This window comes from Rutidosis leptorrhynchoides, chromosome 6, assembly GCF_046630445.1.
Source record: "Rutidosis leptorrhynchoides isolate AG116_Rl617_1_P2 chromosome 6, CSIRO_AGI_Rlap_v1, whole genome shotgun sequence".
NCBI lineage: Eukaryota > Viridiplantae > Streptophyta > Magnoliopsida > Asterales > Asteraceae > Rutidosis > Rutidosis leptorrhynchoides.
This window is the reverse complement of record NC_092338.1, coordinates 129,929,191-129,951,457: the sequence shown is the minus strand read 5'-3', so window position 1 is coordinate 129,951,457 and position 22,267 is coordinate 129,929,191. Positions and strand designations below refer to the sequence as shown.

The 22,267-nt window shown below is 26.9% G+C and overlaps 1 protein-coding gene across 1 annotated transcript in view; it reads right to left on the bottom strand.

Annotated features, from left to right (window-relative positions):
- Window positions 1-22,267, bottom strand: part of LOC139854068 (uncharacterized) — a 34,521-nt gene that overhangs the window by 2,096 nt on the left and 10,158 nt on the right. The gene's annotated exons all lie outside the window — the stretch shown is intronic.

Here is a 22,267-nt window from a genome sequence, read left to right as displayed (position 1 = left end):
ATTTGTTAATTACTAAAATTATGGATTATACACAAATAAATATAAACAGATATATAAATATACAATTACATAGATATATAAATATATATACAAATATATATACATATATAGGAATACAGATACACGAATATATATTAAATAGATTTTCGTACGAGTTTGTTGAAAACTAACCATCAAACTGTTTATCAAATTTGTTTTTGTCGACAATCAGTTACGCGTCTAATCCAGTAGCATTATCAAACAAAAACTCATTCAATATATATTTACTTGTACTGCTATGATCGATTGAAAAAACAAATATATATTTTTTTTAAAACTCGTTACCTCTGTTATGAACCCTTTTTACTCAAAACCCGATTTTGTATCAAATTTCAAAAATTGTAAATATAGTTATGTTAGAATCCATCCACTTAAACTTTCTGAAAAGTTTCAAATCACAATTTTTCATATCGAACTCGAATTTGAGAGTCAAAGTTAAAAAATAAAAAGTCAACTCATTTGTTCATCCAAAAATTAGAAGTCATATTGATGTTTCTGGTTAAATTGATAATTTTTATAGTTTCAATGAACGATTTACAATCTTTTTTGTGTTGTAACAATTTTCCAAAACGTTCTCGAAATCATAATCATTATTTTTTTTGTTGAAACCGTAATCCAACAGCTCAGCGGTTCTTGATTTTTTTTATTTTTTTTTCTTTCGCGTTTAATAAATTATAAATTACAAGTGATTATGAATTGTTATTATATCCTAAAACCAATTAGTTATGAAGTTGAATTTATCTCTGATCGTTTGTGTTTTGAGGAAGAAGAAGAGAAAGCAGAAGAACAGTTTAAGTATAAATGAAATGGTTTATAATCAGATAAAAATGAATTGGTCCAGTGGTTGTGAGGGTGTTGAGGTATACGAGAGGTCTTGGGTTCGAGCCCGGGCTGGGGCAACTCTTTTTAGAAAATCGTTTTTGAGGTAGTTTCTTCATCAAATTATTATTATTAATATTAATATTAATATTAATTTTTATTATTGTTATTATTATAACTATAATTATTATTGTTATTATTATGATTAATATTATTATTATTATTATTATTATTATTATTATCATTAAGTATTAGAATTATAATTATTATTAGTATTATTAATTAACACCTATTATTACTATTATTATTACTATTATTATTATTATTATTATTATTATTATTATTATTATTATTATTATTATTATTATTATTATTATTATTATTATTATTATTATTATTATTATTATTATTATTATTATTATTATGCTAAGTAAATTGTTACTAATATTATTAGTACCAACAAAGTATTAATATTAGGATTATTATTATTAATATTATTGATATTGTTAGTATTATAGTTATTACAAATATCATATTTATAGCTATAAGTAGTAGGAACATTATTTATCATTAATATATTTTTATAAGTAAGATTACTATAAATTGTGTCATTTTAGTATTATTAACATTATTATGATTATGATTATTATTAGTATTGTCATTATGAAAATAATACAAATTATTATCGGTTTATAAATATTAGTATTGGTATCATGCTATAACTATTAGTATTATCATTATGTATTATTATTATTAATATTATTATCATTGTTATTAATATTAACTAGATTAATGTAAGTATTATTATTCAAAATAATTATAACTATGAAAATAAAAGTTTTAACGACGTTGTTAAGATTATAAGTATATATTAACTAAATTAACAAATTATTTTAGAAATATTCACATATAACAATTTAGGTATTTATAATATAACACTAAGCAGATATACATATATATTAATATAACTATAAAATAATAATTATTTTGAATGTATATACAAATTAAAAATATATATTATTAACATAAAAATGGTGTAACCAATAAATTTATATATATATACTCATTCAATTACGATTACATGTATTAATAAATATACAAATGATATAGGTTCGTGAATCCGAGGCCAACCCTGCATTGTTCAGTTGTTCAATGCCGTCATATGTATTTTTACTACAAAATACAGTATTGTGAGTTTCATTTGCTCCCCTTTTAAATGCTTTTGCAATATATATTTTTGGGACTGAGAATACATGCACTGCTTTTATAAATGTTTTACGAAATAGACACAAGTAATCGAAACTACATTCTATGGCTGGATTATTAAACCGAATATGCCCCTTTTTAGTCTGGTAATCTAAGAATTGGGGAACAGACACCCTAATTGACGCGAATCCTAAAGATAGGTCTATTGGGCCCAACAAGCCCCATCTAAAGTACCGGATGCTTTAGTACTTCAAATTTATCATGCCCGAAGGGAGTCCCGGAATGATAGGGGATATTCTATATGCATCTTGTTAAGGTCGGTTATCAGGTGTTCACCATATGAATGATTTTTATCTCTATGCAGTTTGCGAAATGCCTGATATGAGATGATGTTTATGAAAAATGGAAATGAAAATATTGTGGTCTATTAAAATTATGAAAATGATCGATTATGATAAACTAATGAACTCACCAACCTTTTGGTTGACACTTTAAAGCATGTTTATTCTCAGGTATGAAAGAAATCTTCCACTGTGCATTTGCTCATTTTAGAGATATTACTTGGAGTCATTCATGACATATTTCAAAAGACGTTGCATTCGAGTCGTTGAGTTCATCAAGATTATTATTAAGTCAATTATAGATTGGATCTGAAATGGTATGCATGCCTGTCAACTTTCGATGTGATGAAAGTTTGTCTTTTAAATACGAATGCAAAGTCTGTAAAACGTATCATATAGAGGTCAAGTACCTCGCGATGTAACCAAATGTAATGTATTCGTCCAGATGGATTAGGACGGGTCATGAAAGGTGGTATCAGAGCGGTGGTCTTAGCGAAGTAGGTCTTGCATTAGTGTGTCTAACTGATAGTTATTTAGATGCATTAGTGGGTCTGGACTTCGATCGTGTCTGCATGTCAAAAGTTTTGCTTATCATTTCGTGTTGAAAATTACCTACTTATCATCCTTAGGAAATTACCTGCTTATCATTCTTAGTCTAGACATGTTTTACTGCATTGACTGCATGAATAGTGTATAGACAAAATTCATATCTTGGCGTATCTGATAATTCATATCTTAGCGCATCTGTTACTGTAGACTTGCCTGACATATGTCGTAAATTCCTCCGTAGTCTACGAAATCTTTAGCACTATATATATATATATATATATATATAGATATTCTATGTAGTTAGAATATCATCCAATATTCAAAAATCATTTCATATCGAAAAATGCTCCATCTGATCGTATGAGATGGAACTCTCAACAAGTTCAAATTCCTCGGATTCCGATAGCTATTCCGATATGGGTTTTCACTCAAGCTCCGAAAGTAGTATAACCAGAATGAATCAATCCAATCAGCCATCCTCAATTCATCTGATGGGTTTGTAGTCGACTTAATCAATGGAGACAAGAAGAAGGTGATCCTTTCCATCAATCGAAATCACCTCTTGGCGAAGAACCTGAAGCACTTACCGGCGAACCTATTCGTAATACCATTTTCTCTCTCATTTTCGGAGTATCTCGCTACGACTATATCACAAGTCAGATTCTAAACCTTATTCATTCGCTCGTTCCTACTGATAATCATCCCGGAGTAATAAAGTCAACGAGCTTCGCGCAAGAGTTGTAGCCTTGGAAAATATGGTGCAAAACGTACAATATCAACGGCATAAACAGTACCACCAGCAACAACACAAACCACAACAACACAGCCTCAACATCACAATCTGTACCTCGAGCATAATTATCGTTCTACATGACGTTCTACATCATTTATCTTCGTACGACATGACGATTATGTAATCTCTAATATTCTAGAGATTATATATTCTTGTTTTAACGGTAAATCAAATGAGTTTAATATCATATTGACTTATTAAATCCATGATTACGTCTGAAGAGAATATATATGTAAGTATATTTTCATAAAGATTGTAATTAAAAATTCTTTTGTACAAACGATTAATGGTATAAATATTTTAACGGGTAGGTAATACCCGAAAAATATTTAGATTTCATATTAATAAGTTACACTGTACATTCTTCGAATCTGATTCAACAGTCATTTACTATCCTACTTACACCCACAGATATACGTATCCGTTCACTGTAGAATAACCATTTTCATTCAATTTCATATTTGGATTTTGACGTATCATGATCCAACAAGTGGCATAATGAAGAAAACATTGGACAAAAATAAAATTTGTTAGAAACAAACAATTTAACTATGAGAAGAATTTTTATAAGAATCCACGCTAACTGTTCCTAGCTAACTGATTAATTCCGTATTACATTTTCTTTATTGCAATTTATTTATCGCAATTTAATTATCGCAATTTATTTATCACAATTTTATTTATCGTCATTTAATTTCTATTATTTATTTTACGCACTTTAAATATCGGGACACGTATACAAGGTTTTGACATATCATATCGACGCATCTATATATATTATTTGGAATAACCATAGACACTCTAAATGCAGTAATGCTTGAGTTAACTATACAGGGTTGAGGTTGATTCTAAATAATATATATACTTTGAGTTGTGATCGAGTCTGAGACATGTATATAACGGGTCACGATATGTATTAATTAATTCGAATATTATATATTAAACTGTATATGAATTATTGAATTACTAACTGTGGACTACAAACTGTGGACTACGAACATTGGACAATTAAAATGAATTAAAATATTGATTATAAGATATGAAACTAAACATTTCTTCAAGTTTGTCACTTGATTCTATCTTAAACCTCATTGGTATCTTGACGATTCCAATCTGCGTTCAAACCTTTCATGATTCTTGAAAGCATCTCAATCGAGAGGATGAACCAACCGCACTTCATCTACGGAAGAAAAGATTGATGCATATAGTTATGCACTTGAAAATTCTCAGAACATGAGTAAACGTTTATCACCGTATCTGTACTAGTTCCTTTGGCATTGATATTACCGAAAATAACTTTGCAATGCCTTTCTAAATTAGCCAATTTTGTCACAGCTCCAACAAGTCAACTTTGACTTTTTGTTCGAAACAACTTTATTATAACTTTGATATATATGCGTGCTCTTTTATTGTTACAAGGGAACCTTTTATATTCCACCACGTTATCAGCAGATGTACCAGCAACTCCATTGATCTTTGATTTTCCGAAAAAAATCATTATATTCATTGAAACCCTATCATATGCTCATCCGCATCTTGTAACGAGTATTGCCATACCAATTACCGGGAATCAGCAATCTGTATTTTGAATCTCACAGCGTTTCTACATCAACAAATATATGTATACATATAACAAACGTCTCTTAGAATTGTAATCTTCCATATGAAAATTCTGAAAAGCACCCAGTTTACGAATCAGTACTCTGAATGTTGAAAAATCTGAATGAAGCAGCAAAAAACGGTAAACGACCTTAACCGTCGGAAGTTTGATGATAAAGGATAGTATGTTGGCAAAGCTCGGAAAAGTTGGAACTGAAAAACGGATTGAGCAAACTATAAAGGAGGTTGTGGACAAATCACAAGGACTAAACCTGTACTTAACGAATTCAAATGATTCTGTATCCGATGAAACCTTCAACAAATATCTTGCTTCGTGCTCATATTAAAATCTTGCGGAAAATCTTTCTTTATCAACCATCGAACTTAGAAATTCCAAAATATCATCATAAATATCTTCGATATTTCTGAAGATATTTTCATAAACATTCTCGTCCGAAATTATTTATCTCTTCGTGCTATCTATACTACATCATAAAGGAAACTACTTTAGTTTCTAAATTTATTTAGAATTTGAGTTTGAATTATGAATGATTTTGAATTAGTGTTGGAAATTTATGCATGAGTTGGAAATTGATGCATGAGTTAGTATAATATAATGACACTTGATCAACGTGATTATATTACAGTAAGTTATGCTGAGTTTTTAATGAAACATGATGATTCACATATCACAACGTCATCATGTGCCATGTTACATGACTCTTACATTCTATCTAATCTATAAACAAATCAAGAACATATTTTCTTGATAGTTCTATCTTTTCTCTTGAATTCTGGTAATTTAACCAATCAAGATCGTGCTATTACAATTTCTCTCTTAGAACATTAGTTATGTTCATTCGAAACTTCTTACCTAAGAATTCTGGATCATTATTCGCTTGACTTAAAGTCGAGAAGAGAAAACAAAAGGATGGAACTCCAAAATATAAAGGAAATGAAGAGCGTGGATTTATAGTGAAATATCCGACAGAGAAATCAAGAAAGATTATCGTATTTAACCAAAGAGGATCCTAATTTCCATAATTACCGAAACATCAAATCTTATTACGAAGATTTTCTTTAAATCCCTTGAATTTCGGAATTCAACCATGATTACGTCAAAAGTTAAGATGAAACTTTATTTCTTCAATTCACTCTTTTGTGATAACTTCACTCATACGCTTCGAATAATCAAATTATTTTATCTGTATTACTCAATAGTAATAAAACTCTATTTATCAGCTCATATTCACCCGGAAAACATTCTTATTATTAGCCATGATGATCCCACTCAAATTTTGGGACGAAATTTCTTTAACGAGTAGGTACTGTGACGACCCGGAAATTTCTGACCAAATTTAAACTTTATTCTTATATGATTTCGACACAATAAGCAAAGTCTGTAATGTTGAGTCTCAAATTTTTGGGCTGTTTACATGGATTCATTTAATCTGTGATTATTACCGACGATTCACGAACAATTGTTTGTAAATAAATAAGTATATATATGTAAATGTAAGGATATATACTAATTAGAAGTAATAAAACATAATTTAAATTAAATATAAATCTAATCATTTGAGTTGAATATGTAAAGTAGTAAATAAAATAATGAAGTTGCTATTAAAATAAATATCTATATATATATATATATATATATATATATATATATATATATATATATATATATATATATATATATATATTTATTTATTTATTTTAATAGCAACTTCATTATTTTATTTACTACTTTATAATATATAGATATTAATCTTGTATGAATATTATAATATATATAAAATGTATAAATATTAAATGTGATTATAGAATTATAAATAATAATAATAATAAGTCAATAAAAGTTATTATATATTATATGATTATTAAACATTACAATTAATAAAACTTAATTACAAGTTTAAAAATAATTATTACAATAATAATATTATCATTACCTTTATTATTATTATTAATGTTAATATGAATATTAATATTTGTATCATCAATATTATTATTTCTAATATATATATATATATATATATATATATATATATATATATATATATATATATATATGAAATTTGATATGAATAAGTTATTATGTTATTATTATTATTATTATTATTATTATTATTAATATTAATATTATTATAACTAAATTATTATTAGTATTATTAATAATAGCATTATTTATCATTTTTTTACTACTAATCTTATTAAAATTATCATTATATTTACTATCATTATTATTAATCTTATTAAAATTATCATTTTTTTAAGTATTAATATTATCATATTATTATTTATCCTTTATTATTACTAGTTTATTTATATTAATATTATTAGTAATATTATTATTAGTAATAATATAGTTATATTTGTTAATTACTAAAATTATGGATTTTACACAGATAAATATAAACAGATATATAAATATACAATTACATAGATATATAAATATATATACATATATAGGAATACAGATACACGAATATATATTAAATAGATTTTCGTACGAGTTTGTTGAAAACTAACCATCAAACTGTTTATCAAATTTGTTTTTGTCAACAATCAGTTACGCGTTTAATCCAGTAGCATTATCAAACAAAAACTCATTCAATATATATTTACTTGTACTGCTATGATCGATTGGAAAAACAAATATATATATATTTTTTAAAAAACTCGTTACCTATGTTATGAACCCTTTTTACTCAAAACCCAATTTTGTATCAAATTTCAAAAATTGTAAATACAGTTATGTTAGAATCCATCCACTTAAACTTTCTGAAAAGTTTCAAATCACAATTTTTCATATCGAGCTCGAATTTGAGAGTCAAAGTTAAAAAATAAAAAGTCAACTCATTTGTTCATCCAAAGATTAGAAGTCATATTGATGTTTCCGGTTAAATTGATAATTTTTATAGTTTCAGTGAATGATTTACAATCTTTTTTGTATTGTAACAATTTTCCAAAACGTTCTCGAAATCATAATCATTAATTTTTTTTTGTTGAAACCGTAACCCAACAGCTCAGCTGTTCTTGATTTTTTTTATTTTTTTCTTTCGCGTTTAATAAATTCTAAATTACAAGTGATTATGAATTGTTATTATATCCCAAAACTAATTAGTTATGAAGTTGAATTTATCTCTGATCGTTTGTGTTTTGAGGAAGAAGAAGAGAAAGCAGAAGAACAGTTTAAGTATAAATGAAATGGTTTATAATCAGATAAAAACGAATTGGTCTAGTGGTTGTGAGGGTGTTGAGGTATGCGAGAGGTCTTGGGTTCGAGCTCGGGCTGGGGCAACTCTTTTTAGAAAATCGTTTTTGAGGTAGTTTCTTCATCAAATTATTATTATTAATATTAATATTAATTTTTATTATTGTTATTATTATAACTATAATTATTATTGTTATTATTATGATTATTAATACTATTGTTATTATTATTATTATTATTATTATTATTATTATTATTATTATTATTATTATTATCATTAAGTATTAGAATTATAATTATTATTAGTATTATCAATTAACACATATTATTATTATTATTATTATTATTATTATTATTATTATTATTATTATTATTATTATTATTATTATTATTATTATTGTTATTGTTATTATTATTATTATTATTATTATTATTATTATTATTATTATTATTATTATTATTATGATTATGCTAAGTAAATTGTTACTAAAATTATTAGTACCAACAAAGTATTAATATTAGGTTTATTATTATTATTATTATTATTATTATTATTATTATTATTATTATTATTGTTATTATTATTATTATTATTGATATTGTTAGTATTATAGTTATTACAAATATCATATTTATAGCTATAAGTATTAGGAGCATTATTTATCATTAATATATTTTTATAAGTAAGATTACTATAAATTGTGTCATTTTAGTATTATTAACATTATTATGATTATGATTATTATTAGTATTGTCATTATGAAAATAATACAAATTATTATCGGTTTATAAATATTAGTATTGATATCATGCTATAACTATTAGTATTATCATTATGTATTATCATTATGTATTATTATTATTAATATTATTATCATTGTTATTAATATTAACTAGATTAATGTAAGTATTATTTTTCAAAATAATAATAACTATGAAAATAAAAGTTTTAACGACATTGTTAAGATTATAAGTATATATTAACAAAATTAACAAATTATTTTAGAAATATTCACATATAACAATTTAGTTATTTATAATATAACACTAAGCAGATATACATATATATTAATATAACTATAAAATAATAATTATTTTGAATGTATATACAAATTAAAAATATATATTATTAACATAAAAATGGTGTAACCAATAAATTTATATATATATATATATATATATATATATATATATATATATATATATATATACTCATTCAATTACGATTACATGTATTAATAAATATACAAATGATATAGGTTCGTGAATCCGAGGCCAACCCTGCATTGTTCAGTTGTTTAATGCCGTCATATGTATTTTTACTACAAAATACAGTATTGTGAGTTTCATTTGCTCTCATTTTAAATGCCTTTGCAATATATATTTTTGGGACTGAGAATACATGCTCTGCTTTTATAAATGTTTTACGAAATAAACACAAGTAATCGAAACTACATTCTATGGCTGGATTATTAAACCGAATATGCTTTTTTTTAGTCTGGTAATCTAAGAATTAGGGAACAGACACCCTAATTGATGCGAATCCTAAAGATAGATCTATTGGGCCCAACAAGCCCCGTCCAAAGTACCGGATGCTTTAGTACTTCGAATTTATCATGTCCGAAGGGAGTCCCGGAATGATAGGGGAAATTCTATATGCATCTTGTTAAGGTCGGTTATCAGGTGTTCACCATATTAATGATTTTTATCTTTATGCAGTTTGTGAAATGCCTGATATATAATACTAAAATCCCATAAGTTATGGAGGAATCTACGGAAGCTGTCAGGCAAAGGTAACAATAACAGATATGCCAAGATATGAATTTTGTCTATGCACTATTCATGCAATCAATGCAGTAAGATGTGTCTAGACTAAGAATGATAAGCAGGTAATTTCCTAAGGATGATAAGTATGTAATTTTCGACACGAAATGATAAGCAAAACTTTTGACATGCAGACACGGTCGAAGTCCAGACCCACTAATGCATCTAAACAACTATCAGTTAGACACACTAATGCAAGACCTGGTTCGCTAAGACCACCGCTCTGATACCAACTGAAAGGACCCGTTCATATACATTATAAACGATTCACAATAGTTAATTTTATCGCGAGGTATTTGACCTCTATATGATACATTTTACAAATATTGCATTCGTTTTTTTTTAAAAGACAAACTTTCTTTACATCGAAAATTTACAGGCATGCATACCATTTCATAATATCCACTATCCAACTATAAATTGACTTAATAATAATCTTTGATAAACTCAATTACTCGAATGCAACGTTCTTCGAAATATGCCATGAAAGACTCCAAGTAATATCTTTAAAATGAGCAAATGCACAGCGAAAGATTTCTTTAATACCTGAGAATAAACATGCTTTAAAGTGTCAACCAAAAGGTTGGTGAATTCATTAGTTTATCATAATCATTCATTTTCATCATTTTAATAGACCACAAGATTTTCATTTTCGGTTCTCATAAATAAACGTCCCATGCATAGAGACAAAAATATCATTCATATGGATTGAACACCTAGTAACCGACATTAACAAGATGCATATAAGAATATCCCATATCATTCCGAGAAATCCTTCGGACATGATATAAACAACATCGAAGTACTAAAGCATCCGGTACTTTGGATGGGGTTCGTTAGGCCCAATCGATCTATCTTTAGGATTCACGTCAATTAGTAGATCGGTTTACTAATTCTTAGGTTACCAAGCAAAAGGGGCATATTCGGCTTCGATCATTCAACCATATAATGTAGTTTCGATTACTTGTGTCTATTTCGTAAAACATTTAGAAAAACGCATGTATTCTCAGTCCCAAAAATATATATTGCAAAAGCAGTTAAAAAGGGAGTAATGAAACTCACCATAATGTATTTTGTAGTAAAAATACATATGACAATATTGAACAATGCAGGGTTGGCCTCGGATTCACGAACCTATATCATTTGTATATCTATTAAAACATATATTCGTAATCGAGCAATTATATATTTTGTTATTAATAATATACTTGTTATACTATATGTTATTTTAATATATTTAGTTTATATGTTTTATATAACTATTACTTATTAATAATAAAAACTGTATATTAAGGTTTAGTATATATTTTTATATATTAATTGATATGATTTAACTAATATCTTTTTAATAATAAAAGTGTAGCGTAATGTATTTTTATATACAAAAGTATCTATTTATGATAATATTGATAGTTTTAATAAACATGATAATTTTTATAATAAGGATACTACTAATAATAATAATATTCAATATATTAGTAATAATAGTAATGATAATAAAGATAATACTTATTAATATTAACGATTAAGTTTTATGACTATAACTTATAACATTTCTTTTTGTCAAGTTTAAATAATAATAACATCATTCTTATTACTTAATATATTAATTATATTATTAAGCGTAATCGTAATCGAAGTCATTTTACCTTTATATGTCATACACGTTTTCATGAGCGTAACAAGTTTATATCTATACTTATCCATACTATATAATTATATCATTTTGTCATGTCATACTTAATTATAAACATATCCTACTTATTTTATCCATAATACAATAATTATAATTATCCTAACCATTATATTATTTATATCAATAACAATAAATATAATACCTATATTAGTATTAGTAATAATTATCATGTTACTAGTACTCAAACTTGTCATTTTTAATTATAACAATTATAAGTAATACTTAACATTAATATTAGTATTAATGCTATCATATTAGTCACAATAACAATTTCTAACAATAACAACAACAACAACAACAACAACAATAATAATAATAATAATAATAATAATAATAATAATAATAATAATAATAATAATAATAATAATAATAATAATAATAATCAATAAAAATAATAAGAATGAAATAGGTTACAACCTTTGAAGAGAAAGAAACAAGTTCCAAAAAATATAAGTCGCTCCCCGGACTCGAACCCGTGACCTCTCGTACGCCCGAACAACACCCTAACCAGTTGAGTTGTGCCAGTTTTTCTGTTTTATACCCACTGCTATATTATATAACCCGAAATTTCGTAACCTTCATCTTCTTCATGAGTTATATTGATCCAACAATCATCAATAACTCAAATAACGAATTTATAGCTTGACTTAAGACTTATAAACAATAATACAACCATAAAGTGTGATCTTGAAATAAAAAAAAACGAAAAAAATAGAAACAGCATTACTGCTGCTGTCGCAAGTTTAAAAAAAAAACAAATTTGATTTTTGATTTTTAAACGTTTTTAGATCATGGTTCCTTCATGAAATGTTTTCCAAATCGCTTCTATAAACTTTCCCAATCATTAATTTAACTTGAAACGCAAACACGAACTAGAATTTCTTCAAGAACACTTCAGTTGGCTTTTTTTAAAATAAACTTTGACTCGAAAATTTGAAATCGTTACGAGGAATTAGAGGCTCAAACTTTGTAGATAGTTTGAGTGGATGATTCCTAACTAGACTGCATTTATAGATTTTTCAATTGAATTCGAAATCGAGTTTTGGTAAAAAGAAAAAAAAATGGACGAACAGGGGTATCGAGCAGTTATAATATATATTTCTGTTTAATTCCTCAACTGCTATGATTGTGAAAGTTAAATGATAATGAAATTAGAAGAATTCACAAAGCTTGATTATATGAAGAAAGTGGTTCTCGACATATGCTCACGGGTGCAGCATAAATACAGAAAGAGAGAAAGAAAAAAATACATATATAATTGATTGTGGAAGAAAACTGGATCCCATGTATCTGTTATAATTTTTTTATCATTTAATCCATCAAGTTAATAAACAATTATAAATATATTAATTTTGTTAATAATATTAAAACCAATAAAAATACTAATACTAATAATAATAATATTAGAAGTAACAAAAATAATAATACCAAAATAATATTAAGAATACTAACAATAATGATATTTAATAATAATAATGGTAAAAATAAAATTTTTAATAATACTAATAAAAATACTAATTTTAATAATATTAATATTAATAGATGATAATAATAATATTAATAATAATGATAATATAACAATTCATACATATCAAATTTCATATTTATATATTAAATGAAAAATATTAATACTACTGATATCACTATTAATAATAAATGAACTAATAATATTATTAATATAATAACTATATTTTAACTTGTAGTTTAATACATTAACGTTAACTATGTAATATTTAATGATTAGATAATATATACATATAGTATTTATATCTTTTATACATATATTCCACCATACTTAAAGATTATCTATAGAAGTTATATATAGTTTTAATTTAACAACCACTTAGTTATCTTGTATATTATTTTATATTTTTAATTCAAGTGATTAAAGTATATTTTATTAACTCAAAATATTATATAAACACTTATATATATATATATATATATATATATATATATATATATATATATATATATATATATATATCTAAATTTATTTATTTACATAATTAATTTATACACAATAGTTCGTGAATCGTCGAACACGGTCAAAGGGTAATTGAACATATGAACGTTGTTCCAAAATTTTTAAGACCCAACATTACAGACTTTGCTTATCGTATCGAAATCATATAAAGATTAAGTTTAAATTTAGTCAGAAATTCCCGGGTCATCACTGTATCTACCCGTTAAAGAAATTTCGTCCTGAAATTTGAGTGATGTGGTCATGGTTAACAATAAAAATGTTTTCATGACGAATATGAGTTGATAAATTAGAGTTTTATCATCATTGAGTAATATGGATAAAATGATTCGATTAATCGAAGCATATGAATGAAGCTATCACAAAAGATCGAGATGAAGAAATGGAGATTTTTCCATAACTTTTGACGTAGTCGTGAATGAATTCCGGAATTCAAGGGATTTAAAGAAAATCTTCGAAATCTAAGAGATTTGATTCTTCGGCGAATAAGGAGATTAAGATCTCTATAATTAAATACGGTGATCTGCCTCGATTACTATGTTTGATATTTCCATTATAAATTAAACTCCTCCGTTCCATTATTCTCACCATTCCTATACTTTCTTTCTTAGTTCATACATCCAAAAGATTGTGAAAATGCTTAGTCCAGTTCTAATCCTTGATATTTTTCTAATTATCATTTCTGTCATCCTTCTTTTTAATCTTCCACCAGAAGAATCTATTTACTTCTACTATTACCTTGGGGTGATACTATTCTTAATTCTACCGTGTCTTTATATTGCTATTCGTATTAATATCCACGGTTTGTAACCTCTGCGTTGTTATTGGGCTTTATATTTTCTCTTATATTTTGGAGCTCTTTGCCTTTTTATTATCCTCCCGACTTCTAGTAAAGCGAGTAATGGTCCAGAATTCGTAAGTATGGAGTTTTGAATGATTAGAATATTCTAAGCAGAGAGAAACGTAATAGCACGATTTGATTTGTTAAAATACCAGAATCATGAAGGTTATAGGCATCAAGAATATATGTTCTCGATTTGTTTAGAGGTTAGATAGAATATAAGAGTCGTGTAACATGGCACATGATGACGTTATGATCTGTGAATCATCACGTCCCATTAGAAGTTCAGCATGACTTACTGTAATATAATCACGTTGATCAAATGTCATTATATTATACTAACTCATGCATCAATTCCCAACACTACTTCAAAAACATTCATAATTTAAACTCGAATTTTAAAGAATTTTATAAACTAAAGTAGTTTCCTTTATGATGTAATATAGATAGCACGAAGAGATAAATAATTTCGGACGAGAATATTTATGAAAATATCTTCAGAAATATCGAAGATATTTATGATGATATTTTGGAATTTCTAAGTTCGATGGTTGATGAAGAAAGATTTTCCGCAAGATTTTAACATGAGTACGGAGCAAGATATTCGTTGAAGGTTTCATCGGATCCAGAATTACTTGGATTCTTTGAATATATGGTATGGTCCTTGTATTTGGCCTTGGTCTCCTTCGTGGTTAGCTCAATCCGTTTTTCAGTTCCAACTTTTCTGAGCTTTTCTAACATACTATTCTTTATTATCAAACTTCCGATGATTAAGGTCGTTTACAGTTGTCTACGATTTCTGCTGCTTCATTCAGCTTTTTTTTTTTTTTACATTCAGAGTATTGATTTGTGACTGAGTGCTTTTCAGAATTTCAGAATGAAAGATCATAATTCTAAGAGATAAATGGCATACATATAACTGTTGATGTAGATATGCTGTGAGTTTTCAAAGTACTGATTGCTGATTCCCGGTAATTGGTATGGCAGTTCTCATTACAAGATGCGGATGAGTATATGTTAGAGTTTCAATGAATAAATATAATGATTTATCAGAGAGATTTAAGCCAAGAAGCATCGAGGTTGTTGTTACGTCTGCTGGTAATATGATGGAATATAAATGAATTCTCCGGTATCAAAAGGGTAATCGTATATATCAGGATTATAGTAAGACTACTTCGAATGAAAAGTCGAATTTGACTTGCTGGAGCTGTGACAAAATTGGCTACTTTGAAAAGGGATCGCAAAGTTATTTTTGCTAATAAATGTCAAAGGATCTGACGCGGCTACGTGTTAAACTTTTACTCAGTTGCCGAGAGTTTCTCAGGTGCATAACTATATGCATAATTTTTTCCTTCCGTAGATGAAGTGCGGTTGATTCATCCTATCGATTGAGGTGTTTTCAAGAATCATGAAAGTTTTGAACGCAGATTGTAATCGTCAAGATACAAATGAGGTTTAAGATGAAATCAAGTGGCAACTTGAAGAAATGTTTAGTTTCATATGTTATAATCAATATTTTAATTAATTTTAATTGTCCAATGTCATTAGGCCACCGTCGATAGTCTACAGTTAACAGTCCAATAATTCATATATAATTTAATATATAATATTCGAATTAATTAATACGTATCGTGACCCGTGAACATGTCTCAGACTCGATCACAACTCAAACTATATATATTATTGTAGAAACAACCTCAACCCTGTATAGCTAACTCCTGCATTACTGCATATAGAGTGTCTATGGTGATTCCAAATAATATATATAGATGTGTCGATATGATATGTCAAAACCTTGTATACGTGTCCCGATATTTGAAGTGCGTAAAATAAATAACAGAAATTAAATGATGATAAATAAAGTGCGTAAAGTAAATAACAGAAATTAAATGACAATAAATAAAATTGCGAGAATTTAAATTGCGATAAATAAATTGCAATAATGAAATTGAGATAAATAAAATGTAATACGGAATTAACAGTTAGCTAGGAACAGTTAGCTAGGATTTTGTTAGCGTGAATTCTTAACAGAATTTCATATAGTTAATTCGTTTGTTTCTAACAAATTTTATTCTATCAAATATTTTCTTCATTATGCGACTTGTTGGATTCTGATAGGTCAAAACTAAATATGAAATTGAATGAAAATGGTTATTCTGCGGTGAATGGATACATATATATGTAGATGTAAACAGGATAGTAAATGACTATTGAATCAAATTTGAAAGAATGTACAGTGTAACTTATTAATGTGAAATCTAAATATTCCTCGGGTATTACCTACCCGTTAAAATATTTTCACCATTAACAGTTTGTTCAAAAGAATTATTAATTACAATCTTTATGAAAACATATATACATATATATTTTTTCTAGATGTAATCATGGATTTAATGAGTTAATATGATATTAAACTCATTTGATTTACCGTTAGAATAAGAATATATAATCTCTAAAACATTAGAGATTACATAATCGCCATGTCGAACGAAGATAACTGATGTAGAACGTAACGATGATTATACTCGAGGTATAGATTGAGATGTTGAGGCATGTGATATTGAAACTTGGGTTGTTGGTAGTACTGTTGGTGCCGGTGATTTGGATGGAGCTGGTACGTTTTGCACCATATTTTTCAAGACTACAACTCGTGCGCGAAGTTCGTTAACTTCTTCTATTACACCGAGGTGATTGTCGGTTCGGACGAGCGGATGAATGAGGTTTAGAATCTGAGATAGTATATGATCGTGATGAGATACTTTGGAAATGAGAGAGAAAATGGTGTCTCGAACAGGTTCGCCGGTAAACATTTCAGGTTCATTGTCAAGAGGTGAATTCGGTTGGTGAAAGGGATTGCCTTCTTCGCGTCTCCATTGATTAAGTCGACTACGAACCCATCAGATGAATTGGGGATGGCTGATTGGTTGATTCATTCTGGTGACGCTGCTTCCGGAGCTTAGGTGAATATCCATGTCGGAATAGCTGTCGGAATAACTATCGGAATAGCTATCGGAATCTGATGGACTCGAACTGGTTGAAGAATTCATCTCGTACGATCAGATGAAGGATTTTCGATAAGAAATAGATTACATGATGTAGATTAGTACCCTGCAATACATAATTTACATATGCATATATAATACTAAAATCCCATAAGTTACGGAGGAATCTACGGAAGCTGTCAGGCAAAGGTAACAATAACAGATACGCCAAGATATGAATTTTGTCTATACACTATTCATGCAATCAATGCAGTAAGATGTGTCTAGACTAAGAATGATATGCAGGTAATTTCCTAAGGATGATAAGTATGTAATTTTCGACACGAAATGATAAGCAAAACTTTTGACATGCAGACACGGTCGAAGTCCAGACCCACTAATGCATCTAAACAACTATCAGTTAGACACACTAATGCAAGACCTGGTTCGCTAAGACCACCGCTCTGATACCAACTGAAAGGACCCGTTCATATACATTATAAACGATTCACAATAGTTGATTTCATCGTGAGGTATTTAACCTCTATATGATACATTTTACAAACATTGCATTCATTTTTTTTTTAAAGACAAACTTTCTTTACATCGAAAATTGACAGGCATGCATACCATTTCATAATATCCACTATCCAACTATAAATTGACTTAATAATAGTCTTTGATGAACTCAATGACTCGAATGCAACGTTCTTCGAAATATGCCATGAAAGACTCCAAGTAATATCTTTAAAATGAGCAAATGCACAGTGGAAGATTTCTTTAATACCTGAGAATAAACATGCTTTAAAGTGTTAACCAAAAGGTTGGTGAGTTCATTAGTTTATCATAATCATTCATTTTTATCATTTTAATAGACCACAAGATTTTCATTTTCAGTTCTCATAAATAAACGTCCCATGCATAGAGACAAAAATATCATTCATATGGATTGAACACCTAGTAACCGACATTAACAAGATGCATATAAGAATATCCCCTATCATTCTGGGAAATCCTTCGGACATGATATAAACAACATCGAAGTACTAAAGCATCTGGTACTTTGGATGGGGTTCGTTAGGCCCAATAGATCTATCTTTAGGATTTGCGTCAATTAGTAGATCGGTGTACTAATTCTTAGGTTACCAAGCAAAAGGGGCATATTCGGCTTCGATCATTCAACCATATAATGTAGTTTCGATTACTTGTGTCTATTTCATAAAACATTTATAAAAACGCATGTATTCTCAGTCCCAAAAATATATATTGTAAAAGCAGTTAAAAAGGGAGTAATGAAACTCACCATAATGTATTTTGTAGTAAAAATACATATGACAATATTGAACAATGCAGGGTTGGCCTCGGATTCACGAACCTATATCATTTGTATATCTATTAAAATATATATTCGTAATCGAGCAATTATATATTTTGTTATTAATAATATACTTGTTATACTATATGTTATTTTAATATATTTAGTTTATATGTTTTATATAACTATTACTTATTAATAATAAAAACTGTATATTAAGGTTTAGTATATATTTTTATATATTAATTGATATGATTTAACTAATATCTTTTTAATAATAAAAGTGTAGCGTAATGTATTTTTATATATAAAAGTATCTATTTATGATAATATTGATAGTTTTAATAAACATGATAATTTTTATAATAAGGATACTACTAATAATTAGGGTTGTGCATGGTCCATACCCGAACCGGACCAGACAATACCCGGACCGGACCGAAACCCGAATTTTTATGAAAATAGGAACCGAGAACCGGACCATAATGATATGGTTCGGTTCGGTTCGGTTCGGTTCTAGCCTCGGTCCAAACGGTTCGGGTAAAAACCCGACCCGTTTATATCCTTTTGGAAAAATAATATATATTATACTATATTATTCCCATATTTACGACTCTTTTCATATAATTATCAATATATGACAACATAAATGAAAAACTCAACATATAGATAAAACTAATCCAAGTTTAAAATCAAAGTAGTAATCAAAACTTCAAATGACTATATCATGATAATAACTAATAAAATGGTTCTTGTTTACAGTAGTTACCATATCACGATAACTAATATGATACTTGTTTAATATTTATCACGTACAAGTTTTGATTATTCAAAACCTACTCTTCAACAAAATGTATCCAATGAGGAAGAAAACAAGAAACACAAGAATAAAAGATACATGTATACTAATCGTAATATAGTATTAAGAAGTCGTAGATTTTAATTTGCAGTTACATTAAAAAAATAGAAGATATATACTAACCTTAGAGTTTTTAATCAAGTATTGAAGCAAAGAAAATATTAAGGATATGTATATATAAATATTATTAAACCACCAACTATACATATTAAGGAATCTATATTTGGTGCAAATTATACAATGGAATTAAGTTGTTATATATCTAGAGAAGACGAATATGCACACACACATACACACATACATATATATATATATATATATATATATATATATATATATATATATATATATATATATATATATATATATATATATATGTATATGTATGTATGTATATATATGTATATATGTATATACATATATATATGTATATACATATATATATGTATATACATATATATATTTATATACATATATATGTATATACATATATATATGTAATATATATATATGTATATGTATATATATATATATATATATATATATATATATATATATATGTATGTATATATATGTATATATGTATATACATATATATATGTATATACATATATATATTTATATACATATATATGTATATACATATATATATGTAATATATATATATATGTATATATGTATATGTATATATGTATACATATAGATGTATATATATATATATATATATATATATATATATATATATATATATATATATATATATATATATTCGGTTGATTCGGTTCGGTCCAAAACCATGGTTTTTTAGGTATGACCCGGACCGGACCGAAATCCGAAATAATCAAAATATATGGACCAAGGACCGGACCAAATATTCTCGGGTATTTCGGTTTCGGTTCGGTTCCTCCTCGGTCCTTGGTTTTTTTCGGTTCTACCCGAACCATGAACACCCCTACTAATAATAATAATATTCAATATATTAGTAATAATAGTAATGATAATAAAGATAATACTTATTAATATTAACGATTAAGTTTTATGACTATAACTTATAACATTTCTTTTTGTCAAGTTTAAATAATAATAACATCGTTCTTATTACTTAATATATTAATTATAATATTAAGCGTAATCGTAATCGAAGTCATTTTACCTTTATATGTCATACACGTTTTCATGAGCGTAACAAGTTTATATCTATACTTATCCATACTATATAATTATATCATTTTGTCAAGTCATACTTAATTATAAACATGATCCTACTTATTTTATCCATAATACAATAATTATAATTATCCTAACCATTATATTATTTATATCAATAACAATAAATATAATACCTATATTAGTATTAGTAATAATTATCATGTTACTAGTACTCAAACTTGTCATTTTTAATTATAACAATTATAAGTAATACTTAATATTAATATTAGTATTAATGCTATCATATTAGTCACAATAACAATTTCTAACAATAACAACAACAACAACAACAACAACAACAACAACAACAACAACAACAACAACAACAATAATAATAATAATAATAATAATAATAATAATAATAATAATAATAATAATAATAATAATAATAATAATAATAATAATAAGAATGAAATAGGTTACAACCTTTGAAGAGAAAGAAACAAGTTCCAAAAAAATATAAGTCGCTCCCCGGACTCGAACCCGTGACCTCTCGTACGCCCGAACAACACCCTAACCAGTTGAGCTGTGGCAGTTTTTCTTTTTTATACCCACTGCTATATTATATAACCCGAAATTTCGTAACCTTCATCTTCTTCATGAGTTATATTGATCCAACAATCATCAATAACTCAAATAATGAATTTATAGCTTGACTTAAGACTTATAAATAATAATACAACCATAAAGTGTGATCTTGAAATAAAAAAAAGAAAAAAAAGAAACAGCATTACTGCTGCTGTCGCAAGTTTTTTTAAAAAAACAAATTTGATTTTTGATTTTTGATTTTTAAACGTTTTTAGATCATGGTTCTTTCATGAAATATTTTCCAAATCGCTTCTATAAACTTTCCTAATCATCAATTTAACTTGAAACGCAAACACGAACTCAAATTTCTTCAAGAACACTTCAGTTGACTTTTTTTAAAATAAACTTTAACTCGAAAATTCGAAATCGTTACGAGGAATTGGAGGCTCAAACTTTGCAGATAG